The sequence below is a fragment of the Sorex fumeus genome, unplaced genomic scaffold, assembly GCF_029834395.1.
Source record: "Sorex fumeus unplaced genomic scaffold, SorFum_2.1 ptg000019l, whole genome shotgun sequence".
Classification (NCBI taxonomy): Eukaryota; Metazoa; Chordata; class Mammalia; order Eulipotyphla; family Soricidae; genus Sorex; species Sorex fumeus.
Genome location: NW_026606076.1, coordinates 31136799 through 31154000, shown reverse-complemented (window position 1 = coordinate 31154000; position 17202 = coordinate 31136799). Strand labels below are relative to the sequence as shown.

General features: G+C 48.1%; 1 pseudogene; it reads right to left on the bottom strand.

Moving 5' to 3' along the window:
* Window positions 1-106: 106 nt before the first annotated feature.
* The window catches only part of LOC130022176 (zinc finger protein 479-like), a 73667-nt pseudogene continuing 56571 nt past the window's right edge, over window positions 107-17202 (bottom strand).

Here is a 17202-nt window from a genome sequence, read left to right as displayed (position 1 = left end):
TTCTTACATGTATATGGTTTCTCTCCTGTGCGTATTCTCCTATGTACAGTAAGTATTGAGGAAATACAGAGGCCTTCCACATTCCTTACATATACAGTTTCTCTCCAGTGTGAATTTTCCGATGTATACTAATATTTGAGGTTGTAGCAAATGCCTTCCCACATTCCTTACATATATACGGTTTCTCTCCACTGTGAATTCTCCTATGTACAGTCAATTGTGAGGAAGAAGTAAAGGTCTTTCCACACTCCATACATATCTAAGAAGTCTCTCCAGTATGAATTCTCATGTGCAGAGTAATTGAAGAGAACCGTGGGAATGCCTTTCCACATGTCAGACACTGATAAGGTTTCTCTCTGAGATGAATTTTCATATGTGCAGTGAGTCTTGAAGCTCCAGCAAAGGCCTTTCCACATTCCTTACATATATATGGTTTCTCTCCAGTGTGAATTTTCCTATGGTCACGAAGTGTTGAGGATACAGTAAAGGCCTTCCCACATTCCTTACATATATATGGTTTCTCCCCAGTGTGAATTCTCCTATGTACAGTAAGTCTTGAGGATATAGCAAAGGCCTCCCCACATTCCTTACATATACACGGTTTCTCTCCAGTGTGAATTCTCCTATGTACATTAAGTGTTGAGGATTGAGCAAAGGCCTTCCCACATTCCTTACATATAAATGGTTTCTCTCCAGTGTGAATTCTCCTATGTACAGTAAGTTTTGAGGTTCTAGCAAAGGCCTTTCCACATTCTTTACATATATGCGGTTTCTCTCCAGTGTGAATTCTCCTATGTACACTAAGATTTGCGGCCCCAACAAAGGCCTTTCCGCATTCTTTACATCTATACGGTTTCTCTCCAGTGTGAATAATTGCATGTCTACTAAGCCCTGACGACTGAGTAAAGGCCTTGCCACACTCCTGACATAAATAAGGCTTCTCTCCACTATGAGTTTTCATGTGTCTATTAAGATGTGAGGTCTGAATAAAGGCCTTCCCACAAGTCTGACATTTATATGGTTTCTCTCCTGTATGAATTCTCCTATGCAAAATAAGATGTGATGATTTATTGAAGGCCTTCCCACATTCTTCACATGTATAACGTTTCACTCTTGCATTTATATTCATATGGTCATGCATATGGTCATGATGGGGTAACCCTTGACTCACACTTTGTTCTCGGGGCTGACTTTTCTGGGGATTCTGTCCACTGTGGTTTTCTAAGGGAACACCACAGTGCTGAGAACATGGGAAGGCTCCCTCACATTCCTTACATGTAGATGGGTTCTGCTCACGGTGACTGTGGTTGATGGTATGTTGCTGTGAGGGACTCACTATAAACAGTGCTCCTCTCCCTAGCAGGTGCACCATTGGGGAATTTTTTGCCTGTGAACTGAGAATAACACACTCCAAGGAACTTTTTCCAGGAGAGGGCTTCTTCAGACTGAGGTAGCTCTCGCTATTCTGATCACCCTCAGAAGACATCCCGCCTGTCTCGGCGTCCTCATGGGACTGAGGGTAGGATTGCTCACTAGAGACATTGTGACACAGTGTCGGATCAGAGACATTCCACTCGGGCTGGCAGCTTTCCTGTAGAACAACAGAGGATTCTAATTATTTACTTATTCACTGAGTCTTCCTGACAAAAAACTGAGCCCTTCAGCTGTGGTTTCACACATATGCACCACACAAATGCAATTACCGACATATGAATTGTCTTACGATAGAATAATTTCATGTTACTGTAAGTTGGACACACAAAATTGATGGATGCAGAGTCAGTAAATTCTGTGACTTTCTCCTCTTTAAATTAATGAAGGAATACAACTGGAAACACTACCTTCTATAGAAAACGGATGCATCTATTTCAAGAGACAATGAAATAGATCCACATGTGGGTTTGGTTAAAGTTCCATGTGGAACCTGTGATGCAGGGGTGAAGACAACGCTGCATCGTCATGCAGCTGAGACAGACCACGTGGCCACTGCAAAGCTCTCACCACAAGTGATGCCTTTCAGGATCAATGAAGTTTTTTGTTCTTTCTGTTTTGTAGTTTCTATTTATTGGGGGTAGGGTGGGTGGAGGGGCACACCATGCAGTGTCTAGGATCAGATCTTTGGTCTATGCTGTCTATAAGGTGTGCTGGGTAAGGACTATCCATCCCTGTGAAAAGAAAGTATATTTCTCACTGCTGTATCTACAGGGCCCACGAATTAGCTTTCTAAACAACTACCACTGTCAAGCAAATCAAAACTCACAGTATTTTTATACATGGTTGATTTCAGCACCTAGTGCAGCTAAGGATCCTCTACTCTAAGCATCAGGCTTTGGAATTCCTCCCTGCCATTCCCAGCCTTCCACCTTAACAATCACATACTTGGTCCACTCCTGCTGGCATAATATTTATTCTGAATTCGTGAATCTTACCAATTCACTCGTACTTGCTGACCCCATTCCCAAATCAAAGTGCTGTAATGCCAAATCCTGAAGCTGCGGTTTCCATTCTGAAACTGAACAAAACATGCAATTCAAGCACTTGTCAAAAAATGTAGCAAAATGATGCCATGTAGTTAAGAGTACATCTCTGTGTTTCTGAAAGGCCAAAGAGTCCCGCACTAAAGAAAAGATTTGGATAGTAGAAAACTGTGAGGATCTTGGCAATTCTACACTAGGTTTTGTTTTTGTTTTTGAGTAGACCTGGTAATGTTTGGGGAACCAGGTTATTGAACAAATTATCGATCAGGTCACTTTCGGGCACTGCAAGGCTCTCCCTGCTGTCCTATCGTTCAGATTCAAACTGGCTCTTTATGGTCTTACTTATTCAAAAGCCATGGAAGCAAATTACAGGGTCATTCTGTGAATGACAGTCCAGGGGAATGAAGAGCAGCGTGAGTGCGGCACAGACCCAAGGATCCAGGACACCAAGGCCCCGGTCTCAGAAGCGTGTTTCCTACATGCTCAGCGCACCCATACACTGCACAGGCCTGAGCCAGGAAAGGTCCTCAGACACTCACCCGCACACATGCCCCTCCTCCCCGAACTCAGGGCTCCTCCTTCCAGCCAGGAGATCACCGCAGGCTTCATCCCAGAGTGCCCTGCCCCGACAGAGACAGAGGCATGGATAAGTGACAGGGAAAAGGTGACAGGTAAATCCCCATGTTTTCCTGATTTAATTGGGCAAATAGCTGAAAGGCATGAACAGAATGTCCATTTCCAAAATGCCACATATTTCCAGTTATTCGAGAGGTAAGAACCAAGAAAATACCACAAATACTCTAGACCTGGCCTTGTGTATGGCCGACAGGGGGTTGATCAGCACAGTATGTTGTTGTTTTTTTGTCTTGTTTTGGATCTCACATGGCAATGCTCACGGGTGACTCCTGACTCTGTATTCAGAAATCACTGCTGCTGGTGCTCAGGGATGACATGGGATGCCGGGGATTTAACCCACGTGCGCTGCTTGCAAGAAAATCACTTTCCTCCCTGCACTGTCTCTCTAGGCCCAGCAACAAATGCAGTTTCCTGAGACCCTCATGACCTCATCACGGATTTCAGTAAAACTAAGTGCAGAATAAGTCTGGAAATGGCCAAGGGTGGCAAGAGACCCTTATTTTTTTCAGCTAAAACATGTACCCAGACGGGGGTATGGTGCCGCCAGTAGGTCAATTTGTACCTGTGAGGCGAGTGCATCAGCAGGCTGATGGCGCCTTCAGAATTCCAGATACCCAAAAATTTCTGCTGTGCCTTTGGCCAGACCCCAAAAACTTGGGGCAAAGTTTACCAAGAAAGTAAATGGCCAAAAGTTAGGTATGTGGGAAACACACCAACAAACCACCTCCGGCTCAGCTATATAATTGGAGGCAAGGCCTCTTTGGTTTCTGACTGAACTGCTTAATGGCCATGATCCCAGAGACTCAGAAACAAATCTCAGAACCCAGCGACTTTAGGTAGAAATGCATCTGGTCCGTGTAGTAGGCTACCGGGGCTGGGCTAACCCAGGTCGGAATAGGTTTCGTGCCTTGGCCTGTTCCCCTTGGCATCCCAGTGGCCGCCATCCTTCAGAGGCCACTGGATAGTCAGATTTGGGACCCGAGTGACGAGACACACAGGGCCCCATGGAATGTGGGTCGAGCCAGGCTTGTCCTCCCCACCCCAACGAGACCCCAAGTCATCACCCACGAACGGCCTCTCTGGCTCCTGATCAAGCTGCTTAACAGCCATGATCCAAGAGACTCAGAAACAAATCTCAAAACCCAGTGGCTTTTGATAGAAATGCGTTCGGACCCCACAGTATGTTACTGTCGCTGGGCCACCCCAGGGAAGAAAGGGTATTGCCCCTCCGCCTGCTCCCTCTTGGTGACTTGGTGACTGTCATCCTCCAGAGGCCATTGGACAGTCAGGCTGGGTCCACGGTGACGAAACTTGTTGGGCCTCACGGGATGAGGGGGCAACCGGGTCTGTCCTCCCCACCCTAACGAGACCCCAAGTCATCGCCCATGAATGGCCTCTCTGGCTTCTGACCAAACTGCTTAACGCCCTTGATCACAAAGTCTCAGAAACAAATTTCGAAAGCCAGCAGCTTCTGACAGAAATGTGTCCAGACCCCGCAGTAATTTACTGTAGCTGGGCCACCCCTGGGGGGAAAGGGTGATGTCCCTCCGCCTGTTTCCTTCTGGTGGCTCGGTGGCCGTCATCCTGCAGAGGCCACTGAACAGTCAGGCTTGGGCCCATAGTGACAAAACTTGTTGGGCCTCACGGGATGGGGTGGAGCCGGGCCTGTCCTCCCCACACCCACAAGACCCCAAGTCATCGCCCATGATCGGCCTCTCTGGCTTCTCAACAAGCTGCTCAATGGCCATGATCCCAGAGAAGCAGGAGCAGATCTTGAAACTCAGTGGCTTTTGGCAGAACTCGCTCCAGATTTAAGTGTTAGATTTTCATAATTTCAAAACCACATGGCCCTACTGCAGCCATTTGACATCATATGTTATTCATAACTAGCAATAGAACACAAATTGTCTATTGTTGCCTTTTCAGCAGATCTGAGTGTTGGGGTAAAATCTCAAATAATAATGGTGGGTCTGGTGTCGAAATATTGAATGTGATCAAAGTAGAGAGAGAATAATGTGGAAATCATCTGCCCCACAGGTAGGGGGAGGGTATGGGATGGGGGTATACTGGGGTTTTTGGTGGTGGAGAATGGGCACTGGTGAAGGTACAGGTGTTTCATAGTATGACCAAGATTTAGACCGGAAAGCTTTGTAAATGCTCTCACGCTGATTCAATAAATAAAATTATAAACAATGAAAAAAAAAAGTAAGGTGAAGTTCGTGCACAATACAATCAGCTAATCAGTGGCTAAATAAATAGCAGTACTCCTACAAAAAATGTATCCAGAAAGAGAGCACCACAGGAGTTTCTCACGGCCAATCCAGTTGCGATACCCCATATCATCTAGGGTCCCTCATGCCAGCCAGGAGTGATCCCAGGAGCAAATCCTAAATCCTGCTGAAATCTCACAAGAACCATTGGAAGTAAATCCAAGCACTGAAATAGGGCAGTGTCTAATGAGTTGAGAGACAAGATATCAAATCCGCTGTGGTGGGAGAAAGATAGTATAGCACATAGGACAGAAGCGCTGCACACACATATGGTCTTGGAGCAAGGCCAGGTGTGGATACTGAATACAGACGCAGGAATAATCCCTAATCCCTAAGGAAAAAAGAAAATGCAAAAACCGTGAGTGACTGGTGCAAAAGTACTGGGGGAGAGGCACCAACATTTTAAGTTGCCAAGAGGTTTTAGTCCATGGTACCCCATGTCATCCTTTAGCACATTGCCAGGAGAACTGTGGACTGTGCCCCCAAACAAAGGAAACAGCAAAACCAATTAAACACACAAAAGTTTGTGTAGTATACAAAGTAAATTGATTCACCAATGGATGGATCTATTTAAAGGGACCTGAGCGATAACTGGTCAGATGGGGATTTTCCCATGGACACAGTTGAAACAGGTTGACGTGAATCAACCCATAGGGTTCGACTACCCCACAAGAGTAATTCCTGAGGACAAAGCTGAGAGTAAGCCCTGAGTATCCACAGGTGAACCCTAAAAAAACGAGGGAGGAAAGAGCTACTGGACGGCTGTCCAATATCCCAGCCCGTCACAGAGCTACTGTTGGACACACAGCTGCCACCAACCCCAGGGAGCCCACGCGGGTCTGTTCAGACACGGTTGGCTCCATACTGCTCTCACCCACAGCCTGCAGATGTTGGTAGGTCTCCAGCATCACGTCCCTGTACAGCTTCCGTTGAGAGGCTTCCAGGCATGACCATTCCGCCAGGGTGAAGTTCACAGCGACGTCATGGAAGGTCACTGCGTCCTGAGACAGCACACGGAGAAGGTGCGAGTCAGAGTCTATCTTAGCCTCATTCCCACTACTTGAGGCCAGGACCCAGGGTCCTATATTGTCGATGGGCTACTCCGCTCCGAATGAACCAGCCTCCAAGCACACGCATGACTGACGGGCCCCAGAAATCACAGAAGTCAGCTAGATCTGCTAAAGTGGGAGGACGTTATACAGAAGGTTCTTGGATGTACCTGCCTTTCCTGGTAACCCCAGGGCCAATTCGAGCACCACTGGTCCAGTGAGTACTGTAGAGAGGATCACCTGAACACAAACTTGTACGATCCAAAAGACTATCCCTGGGTGTAGCAAAAACCTCTGCATGCTCACCGCTGCACCCCCACAGCACATGAAAACTAGGATTGAAAACTCGACAGTCCATATAGACAATTACTCAGAGCAGTGCATGGTATGTGTGCCTGTAGGAACTCACTGCTAAGGACCGCCCCAAATCCCGCTCAAACAAGGTAGAAGTTTCTTGACCCCAACATCTCTACTGGCCTCAGAGGTCCTTGGCTCTTTCTCCTTGGGATGGGTGCATGCCCAAAAATCCACACACAAGATTATGTGAATGTAAGACTATATGACCTAGCAGGTAGTTTCTCCAAAGTAGCAAGGACAAAACAGGAGAAAAGCAAGTCTGGGGGCCCAAGTCACTGTAGTTGCCAGGGCCCAAACGTGGCCAACACACCCCAAGGTGCTCTGAGGCCCATCACTTGTGAATCCAGAGCACAGAGTCAAGAGGACAGCTGATGACAAAAACAATGCAAAAGAAGCCGGAGCAGCAGGTTGGCGTAACAGGGCAGCTGTTCTTGGGACAGCATGTAGAAGTGGCGATCCCCAACATCCCATATGGTCCCACAAGCACTGCCAGGGGCAATGCCAGAGTGCAGCACAAGGAATGATTGCTAGAATCCTTGCTCTGCCACCCCTAATAAAACAGAAAACCCAAGATGAAACCTTTGGACCTCCAGCATCCCATTGGTCACCTAGACCTGTCAGGAATGAGCTCTGAGCACTGAGCTTTGAGTAATCCTCATGGTTCCAAAGCCAAATAAAACAAAACAAAGTAACACAAAAGCAGCTTCAAACAGCAGAATGGGACTGTCTGATCAGAAGTCTCATCTTGGAATCCGTCCAAAAGAAACTCAAAACAGATGGTCCAAGAAGCCTGGGCACTCCCGGTACTACCTCATGTCATTCTATCCGTCTACTCCTACCTGGGGACGATTTATCAGAAGCCGCGTCACCATCTTCTCCTGTCACTGTTGTTCTGAGGATCAGCAGGAGGCTCCGTGCAAAGACCTGGAGAAGTCAGAACAGTGAGCACCAGAGAGGAGCACCTCCTCCCACTCCTGAGCTCAGACCAGCCACACCCTCAGGCACAGCCTCACAATTCCACCTCTGGGAGACAATGGCAGAAGCTCCTGTCACCGCTGGAGATGCAAATTTGGTTGGCATCTGTGCTGCACTTCAGGAGAGGAGCCTGCGTCCAGGCTACAGGGGAGGAAAAGAAAGCCTTCTCTGATCCCCGGATTCTTCTCTGGCTCCCACAAGAAAGTCCCTGTAGGCCCTGCCAGGGGCCAACTCTCAGCCCAGGATATTCCGAACACTAGCGCCCTTTGCAGGCTGGCAGCAGTGCTGCCCCCAGGGAACTGTAGCCTGGAATGTGGCTCCACCATGTAACTTAGAGTGGGAAAACTTTGACACTCTTGTTGGGTGGACAAGGACATGCACCTGGGCACTCTGTTCTGGGGACTTCAGTATTTGCCACAATGGCAGGTGTCGTCTGCTCAGGGAGAGGTCAAGAATCAGGGGTGCTTTGCAGCTTGATATGAGGAAGCTGAAATTCATGAACCTGAAAAAGATATACCAGTATTGTGGTTAGAAGGCAATAATATGAGTTGGGCGCTTGATTAGATGAAACAATCAATTCTCTGCATCCCATATGGCCCCCAGCAGCACCAGGGATAATACCTGAGCTTAGAGACTCGAGTAAGTTATGAGCATCTCCACGTATGTGCCCTCTCTCCCGCCAAAATCTAAAGAACCAAAAATAGCCCCCCAAATACAATTTCAATGGCAAGCCTCAGCCACCTGTAAGCCCCCTTCCCTCATCCCCCGCATGACTCGGGCTCTCACGGCAGACAATGAAGATGACCAGTAACAGATCTCCTGCCATTCGGTGGAGGGGCTGACGTTCTGCCCCTCAAATATGGAGATGCTACAGAATCGAGCTGAGGGCTGATGGTTCAAACATGGGACTCCTGGGAGGGTTGGGACGGCCAAGCCCCTGGCTGCGTCCTGCATTCACCCACTATTGCCCCATCCTGAGTTGGAGACGATCATGGCCAAAGAGGCACCCCAGAATCACGAACTCACAACTGTCACTCCTGAACCCTGAGACAGCCCCCCCTGCAACCCAAAGCTCTGCTTCCCACTAAAACCTCCACCACACATCAGGATCCACCTGGATGTTGGCGAACAAGTGAAAAACCAGCGCAAAAGTGCCCCCCAAGTTGGCTCAGAGTGTAGAAACTGGAAGGCACAGGGTGCTCACATGAGGTTGCTCGAGTCCTGCAACTAAATCCTTCTTCAGACTCCCCCTTCCAGGAAGGAGCGCAAATTTACTTGTCCTTTGCCAAGTGAGAAACGGACTCAGTGTCTGTGTCAGGGTTGGAAAATGAACCATGACATTTATGACATCACTTATGACATCACTTCCGTTTCCATAAGGTGCCTTAAAGAGCCAGAGTCTATGCACTGAGAACCTTTTTGCCACCCAGGTGAATCTGTGCTGCAAGGGGGATGGACTCGAATAAAGGAGTGGAGAGGCAAATGCTGGACTGGTCGGTCACACACTGGGGGCCTGGGGGTAAGGAGAAGTCCCCTGATCCTGCATTGTCACCTAACATCGGACCAATGATATCTAAACACAGAATGTTACCCTGACTCTTCTCAAATGATCTTTGAGCTCAGAGACAAGAGTAAACACTGAGCACTGTAGGCTGTGGTGAAAAATATAACAAGAAAAAAGGCAAATCCAACCGAAGATGGGGGGAAATGATGTACAAAGACAAATTCGAGAATGAAACATTAAAAGAGTCAAATTTCTGGTCCTTAAAACTTCCCTATCCTTGGGGCTGGAGAGACAGCACAGCGGATAGTGTGTTTGCCTTGCACGCGACCAACCCGGGTTCGATTCCCAGCATCCCATATGGTCGCCTGAGCATTGCCAGGAGTAACTCCTCAGTGCAAAGCCAAGAGTAATCCCTGTGCATCGCCAGGTGTGACCCAAAAAAGAAAAAAATATCCCCTATTTTTGATCTATCCCTGCTACAGAAATTCAGTTTCTCCTGAATCCCTATTGTTCTTTCAGCATTGTTTGTGCATATATTTGAGTATACATAATTGTGACTTTGTGTGATTTTTGTTTCGGGGCCACAACCGGAAGATTCAGGGCTTACTCCTAGCTCTACACCCAGGAATCACTCTGGTACAGACATTATGGGATGCAGGGGACAGAACCTGGGTTAATTGCTTGGATGCTTAAGTCCTTACTCACTGTATTATGGCTGCGGCCCTAAGTAAATGTGCTCCTACCACACCCAGTGGGATTCCTGAGCAAATGTCCTGATTCCTAGAAAACCAAAACTTTATTGCTTAAAAAACAAAACCCTTTACCCTGGTTGGATTCTAGTTCTAAACAATTTAGGTTTAACATCGGTTCATCATTCCTCCTCTGCTACAAGGTGCTGAGGCTAACTGAGTAACACCCATCCCAATCATTCCCATTTCCTTAGTATTCATCTTTAACTTCCCTGTGCTCTGCTTCCCTTATACATTATTCACTCATTTCCCATAACCACAACCTTTGAATTGTAAAGTCAGATTCTTCAGAGATCTCTGGATTTTGTATTTGGAAGTGAAATGTTGACTTTCTCTTTCCTTTATATCTGCTACAGTTTACTTTAGACAAATCTCCTTTTTTGCTCCTGAACAAGGACCAGTGCAGTCTCAGGTTGGGAAGATTGTGCTGGGAGGATTGGGATGGCCATGCCCCCAGCCCTCAGCTTTGTATAGACAAAGGAAGGCAATAGTATGCTTTTGTAACTTCAGAGTTAATTGACTGCAGATACTATATACTCCTGGGCATTGTCATGTTTATGAGACTTAAGCCTCAGCTGCCCTTTGTTCTTAGCAACTCAAAAGCAAGAGACTTGATGGACCCATGATAGCTGTGAGCTACCTTGGCATTGAAAAGGGACAGGTAAGCACCATAACAAATTCCATTATGATCAAAACAGAAGCAACTGGATAAGGATCCTGCTGTGCTTAGGAAGGACTAACCTGTCCTGGGGAGTGTAGTCTGGGAGCTATAGGAGACACCCTATAAACTTAACAGATCTCTTACTGTGTCCATTCAAAATGAACAGAAAGAGTAAGTGTAAATTTAAGATGGCTGTTTCAAGGAATATTAACTAAGCAAAGGAAAAATATGTCCTTAGAGAAAATCCTGCCCTTGAGCTGATCTCTCCTCGAGTTAAATTTTTGGCCTAGAAGTTCCCCCTGAGGGAAGGGCTTTATATCCTTTGATTGTACAACCACATGTCTGTGTATTTGCTACCCCTAACTCTGTGGAATGGGCTATAGAATAAAGGCTGCGGAAGACAGGTGAGGAGAGGAAATGAGGAACAGTGGGAGACTGGTATAGGTACACAGGAGAACGGAATAAAGAGCAACTCATCACTGTGAGTCCACAACATAAAATGTGGGGGTGCGGTGAGGTGTTGGTGGCCCAGCGCTGCCTCCACAACTCCGGAACCCTTCCCAAAAGAGACAGAGTGAAAGGAAGACAGAAAATCATAGCCTGATGTTAAAAGTGACCTGTTTATTGCAGAACAGCTACCATACTTAGCGAACATCTGAGGGGTCATGAAGTAAGGACATAGGAATGACTGATCATTTACGCAGATAAGCATCTGGCAGAGGAAATTCTCATGGGGAGATTCACCCAAGGAGACACTCTCTCTCTTATCTTTTCCTCTAGTTGTATAAGTTATCAACACTTGTAGTTGTTTGGATAAACACTGTAAGAGACAAAGATCCCAAAACTTAATTCTCTGGGCTTTGACAGCAAATAAGGCTTTCTTTTTTTTTTTTTTTTTTTTTGCTTTTTTGGGTGACACCCGGTGATACAAGGAGATACTCCTGGCTCTGCGCTCAAGAGTCACTCCTGGCATTCCTCAGGGGACCATAAGGAATGTTGGGAATCAAACCCAGGTCTGCCGCCTGCAAGGCAAACACACTACCCGCTTTGCTACCTCTTCAGCCCCCAGAGCAAATAAGGCTTTTAACACTTACTTCTATGCGCTCTGAGAGCAAGCAAGGCTTTTTCTGTAAATCTCAGACTAAGTCTTCAGGCCAGTTCAGCTTGTCCTTCCCCATGGGGGTCCTGTCTCTAACGTTGTAACAGTTTGCATCAAGACCATGCATATGTGCATTCTAGAATGTTCCATTTGAAGCCAAGGTAGTTTTCCCACTTGCCCCGGGTCCATCCAAGTCCCACGGCAGAACCTCCCTTTTGGCGTGTTAGGAACTACAGCAACTGAAGCCCGAATCAAGTAACTATGACAAAGCAATTATGCCCAGGAGTGGATATACTTGAGTCCATCAACTCCCAAATATTAGGAGTATGAGCATTGATGGTCTTTCTGTGTTTAACCAAAGAACAGTGCTGTAGAGTAAAAACATAAAAAAGCTATAGGGGAAACAGGAAAGCAGGTACAAATACATAGCCACTTCAACTACAAAGTAGTACAAATACAAAGTTGAGAGTTAAGTTACCAGAAAGTTATGGTTTATAAGTAATCAAGACTGACCCGGGGAACTGAGACAACGCGAGGGGAAATAAAAGGAAATGCTAAAGATAAACTTTAACTAAATTAGAGATGTTAGCAAGGACATGATAAGCTTCTCTGGGAGAAGGAAAAGAGGCAATTCATAGATGAAGCCTAAAACACTTTGGGTTAATATCCAGCAGATGACCAACAGCCTGGGCTCCGTTTCCTTCTTCGATCCTCTGTCACTCTTCACCGGCCAGGGTGGGGAGAACAATCATAGCCACCAAAAGCACACAGCGTATGCCCATACATTATTGGAACACAACTCTCAGTACTCAGTGTAATAGCCGAGTTTTGCCTGACCAGGGAGAGAGGAAGAGTCTGGGTGCAATTTTCAACTTGATTTTAGGATACAGAAATCCTACGTTAGGAAAAAACAACAATGTGGAGTCAGAGATAGTCTGGTGGGAGGGGCGCTTCCCATGCTGACCCAGATCGATATTCGACATCTCACATGACCCTTAAAGAACTTAAAAAAAAAGTATTCCAGAGGGCTGCTCCTGAAGTAAGCCCCGAGCTTCCACAGAAGCGCCCAAAATATAACCAAAATAGCCCCAAAGTAAATTTTCATCTACAAATCACAACCACCCCTAGAACCATGCCCACAGGATGGTCTGGACATCAAGGCTACTAATGAATAGTGACTGAGGGCTACAGTGTCATTTGCCATTTGGGCGTTGCCCCTCCCGCCACTCAAAAATGAACAGGCCTTTTATAGTTTTGGAGGAATCAACGTCGATATGGACGAGAAACTTATGACTCTGCGCTGAGGCACCCGTCCTGGTGGAGCTTGGAGATCGAACTTGGGTGGGCCCGATGCAAAGCAAACACCCTAACCTCTGTTCTGTCTCTCCAGTCCTCTAAGAGAATTTGAATGTTCTACAACACTGAGGTTGGGACCAAAGCGTCCAGGACAGCGCCCAGCATAGTTCCGTGCTGGAAGGTTAGGACGGCCCAGCCTCGATGCTCTGTAACCACCACGCTCAGCCCCGCGCCCACCCGCCACTGCCCCATGACTCAGCTGAAGCCGATTGTGGTTCAATGGGATCCCCAGAACCATGGACTCACACCCATGAGCCCTGTGCCCCGGAACAGCCCCCACTGCACTCACCAAAGCTCCGCCTCCCCCACAAAACCCTGGCGTGCCTCAGGAACCACCTGGATATCGGTTGAAAAAGGAGCGTAAAAGTGTCCTTAGAGCTGTCTTGGCCCCGCCCCTCACAGTGCGGAGACTGGGATGCACAGGGCGGGGCACTGACGGGAGGTCGCTAGTGTCCTGCCACGGAACCGGCCTTCACAGACCCCGTCCACGCGGGACAGCCACTTCGACCCTCACCTGCACAACAAATGGAGGCTGATCAAGCTTCTTGCACGCAAACACCTAAATGCCCTGCTGTGATGTCACTTCCGCTTCTGCAAGCATCCTTAAAGGGTAAAGCACCAGCTCCGCAGAGAACTAGAAAAATGCAGGTAAATGTGTAAGGCTGGTTGGCTGGAGCGATAGCACGGTGGATAGGGGGTTTGCCTTCTATGCAGCTTACCCAGGTTCAACATCTGGATTCTATATGGTCCCACAAGCAGGGCCAGGAGTGCAGAAGAGCAGGAGAAATCCCTGAGCACCGCTGGGTTTGACCCAAAAAGAAAAAAAAAAGTGTACTACAAGTGGAATGGGCTCACATGAAGGACTGAGAAATGGTGGCTAGAGTGCTCAGTCACAAAGTGGGGTTCTGGAGGAGGAAGTCCCCTGATCCTGTATTGCACAGTGCCTCTGAAGCCTGCCCTGGAGATGCAGAGAGGAACTGCTCTAGAAACAACCCAGAGAACCAGAGAGACACTGGAACTGGAGGAAAGGCTTCTACCCCCTTAACAACACCAGAGCAGTGGACTCATGCCTACAAGTAGAACCTTAGGAGGCAGTTTCGGAAACAATATTTCAAACCAACAGTGGCCTGAGGGGTAGTATAGTGCGTTGGGCACGTGCCATGAACTCGGTCAACCTGAGTTCAGTCCCTGACATCCCCAATAGTGGCATGGGAACCACCAGAAGTAACCCTTAAGAACTGTCAGGTTTTCCCCAACACACATGCTAGAGAAAAAGGGATCTCAGATAGAGAACGGAGCACCAAATAAAGGTAGTTTGGAGGATCCTCCCAGGATGGGAGAAGCAAGCTGAAAGTAGACTATAGACCAAACATGATTGCCACTCAATGCCTCTTTTGGAGACCACAACACCCAAAAGGAGAGAGAGAACAAAACGGAATGGGAATGGGGGTGGGAGGGATACTGGGACCCGTGGTGGTGGAAACTGAGCACTGGTGGAGGGATAGTTATTTGATCATTGTATAATTGAAATACAAGCAGGGAAATTTGTAAGTCTACAACTGTACTTCATGGTGTTTCACTAATAAATTTTTTTTAAAAATACATAATAATTAAGTACATAAAATACCACATACAGACCAAGCCCCAGCATGGAGCCATGCATGGGGCTAACAAGCAGCAAAGCACACTGGTCACTTTGCATCCTGGCTTGGCCTTTTGCACAGATCTACATTGTTAGGACTTTACTGCTTCCAAAGTGTAAGTCTCAAAACATTTACCCTCAGTGATTGTGTAAATCAAATGGAAAACTGCATACAATGAGTGCGGATATGCTACAGCGAGTGAAGTGCTTCCTTGCATGTGGCTGACTTAGACACAAACTATAGACAGCACAGCTGGATGTGGCTCCAAGAACATAACACAGAAGGGCATGAAGAATAGAGGTTTGGCTATTTCACAGATGACAGATCATCCTGTTATTCGTCGATTGCCTCGAGCAGCCACAGTAACGTCTCCTTCATCCTAGCCCTGAGATTATATTCAAGGCTCTTTAGGAGAATGAGACCCATCATTGTTATTGGTATTTGTCATATTGGGTACGACACAGGGAGTTTGACAGAATCTGCCATGTGGGCAGGTTACATTCGGTAGCCTGCCAGATTGTCAAAGTGGGAATGAGATGTTATAATAAGATATTGCGTGGCCGCATATGCGGCCGCGCGGTGCCGAGATCTGCTTTTTATGGTCTCTGAGTCTTGGCCGCTGATGGGATTACATGGCGCCAGGGGGCCAGTTGGTGGGTGTGACCCTCCCCTACTGGAATTTGGATGATCTGGGTGGAGGATGCTTGACTCCAATTCAAGTAGGCTTGTAGATCTCGGCACCAGAACCCACGTGGCTTTGTCCCTCTGCCGGTACTTTCAGGTGTGCGGAGAGTGGTCTCAGCATGGTGGTGTCTGGTCTTTGAGGTCTTCGGCTGCCGGAGCCCTGGTCAGAGCGGGGAGGAAAGCTCAACCCACTCCCTCCAAGGAGGGCCAGCGAGGAATAGCCAGGCGCGGGCGCAGAAGACTGCACTGTTCTCCCTCCGGGATCTGGTTTTTATAGTCCCTGAGTCTTGGCTGCTGATGGGATTACACGGCGCCAGGGGGCCAGTTGGTGGGTGTGAACCTCCCCTACTGGAATTTGGAGGATCTGGATGGAGGACGCTCAACTCCCAATTCGAGTAGGCTTGTAGATCTCGGCACCGGAACGCACGTGGCTTTGTCCCTCTGCCGGTACCTTCAGGTGTGCGGAGAGTGGTCTCAGCATGGTGGTATCTGGTCTTTGAGGTCTTTGGCTGCCGGCGCCCTGGTCGGAGCGGGAAGGAAAGCTCAACCCGCTCCATCCAAGGAGCGCCGGCGAGGAATAGCCAGGCGCGGGCACAGAAGACTGCACTGTTCTCCCTCCGGGATCTGGTTTTTATAGTCTCTGAGTCTTGGCCGCTGATGGGATTACACGGTGCCAGGGGGCCAGTTGGTGGGTGTGACCCTCCCCTACTGGAATTTGGACGATCTGGGTGGAGGATGCTTGACTCCAATTCGAGTAGGCTTGTAGATCTCGGCACCGGAACCCACGTGGCTTTGTTCCTCTGCCGGTACCTTCAGGTGTGCGGAGAGTGGTCTCAGCATGGTGGTATCTGGTCTTTGAGGTCTTCGGATGCGGAGCCCTGGTTGGAGCGGGGAGGAAAGCTCAACCCGCTCCCTTCAAGGAGCGCCGGCGAGGAATAGCTAGGCGCGGGCGCAGAAGACTGCACTGTTCTCCCTCCGGGATCTGGTTTTTATAGTCTCCGAGTCTTGGCCGCTGATGGGATTACAGGGCGCCAGGGGGCCAGTTGGTGGGTGTGAACCTCCCCTACTGGAATTTGGAGGATCTGGGTGGAGGATGCTCGAATCCAATTCGAGTAGGCTTGTAGATCTCGGCACCGGAACCCACGTGGCTTTGTCCCTCTGCTGGTACCTTCAGGTGTGCGGAGAGTGGTCTCAGCATGGTGGTGTCTGGTCTTTGAGGTCTTCGGATGCGGAGCCCTGGTCGGAGCGGGGAGGAAAGCTCAACCCGCTCCCTCCAAGGAGCGCCGGCGAGGAATAGCCAGGCGCGGGCACAGAAGACTGCACTGTTCTCCCTCCGGGATCTGGTTTTTATAGTCTCTGAGTCTTGGCTGCTGATGGGATTACACGGCGCCAGGGGGACAGTTGGTGGCTGTGAACCTCCCCTACTGGAATTTGGAGGACCTGTGTAGAGGATCCTCGACTCCAATTCGAGTAGGCTTGTAGATCTCGGCACTGGAACCCACGTGGCTTTGTCCCTCGTTGATCTCTGCCATGATCCTCTCCAAACCAGGGCCTCTGAGCTAAGTCAGAGTCACAGCAAAGAATTAAACCATGGTGAGTCCTGACAGTACCCAGCAAAATGCAAAGTTTGTACCTATTTAGTTCTTATTTAATTCCTTCCACCTTGCTTTATCACTAAGAAACATTATTTACCAGTTAACATACTGGGAAGTTCACATGCCAGGACATTGTCATAACCATGG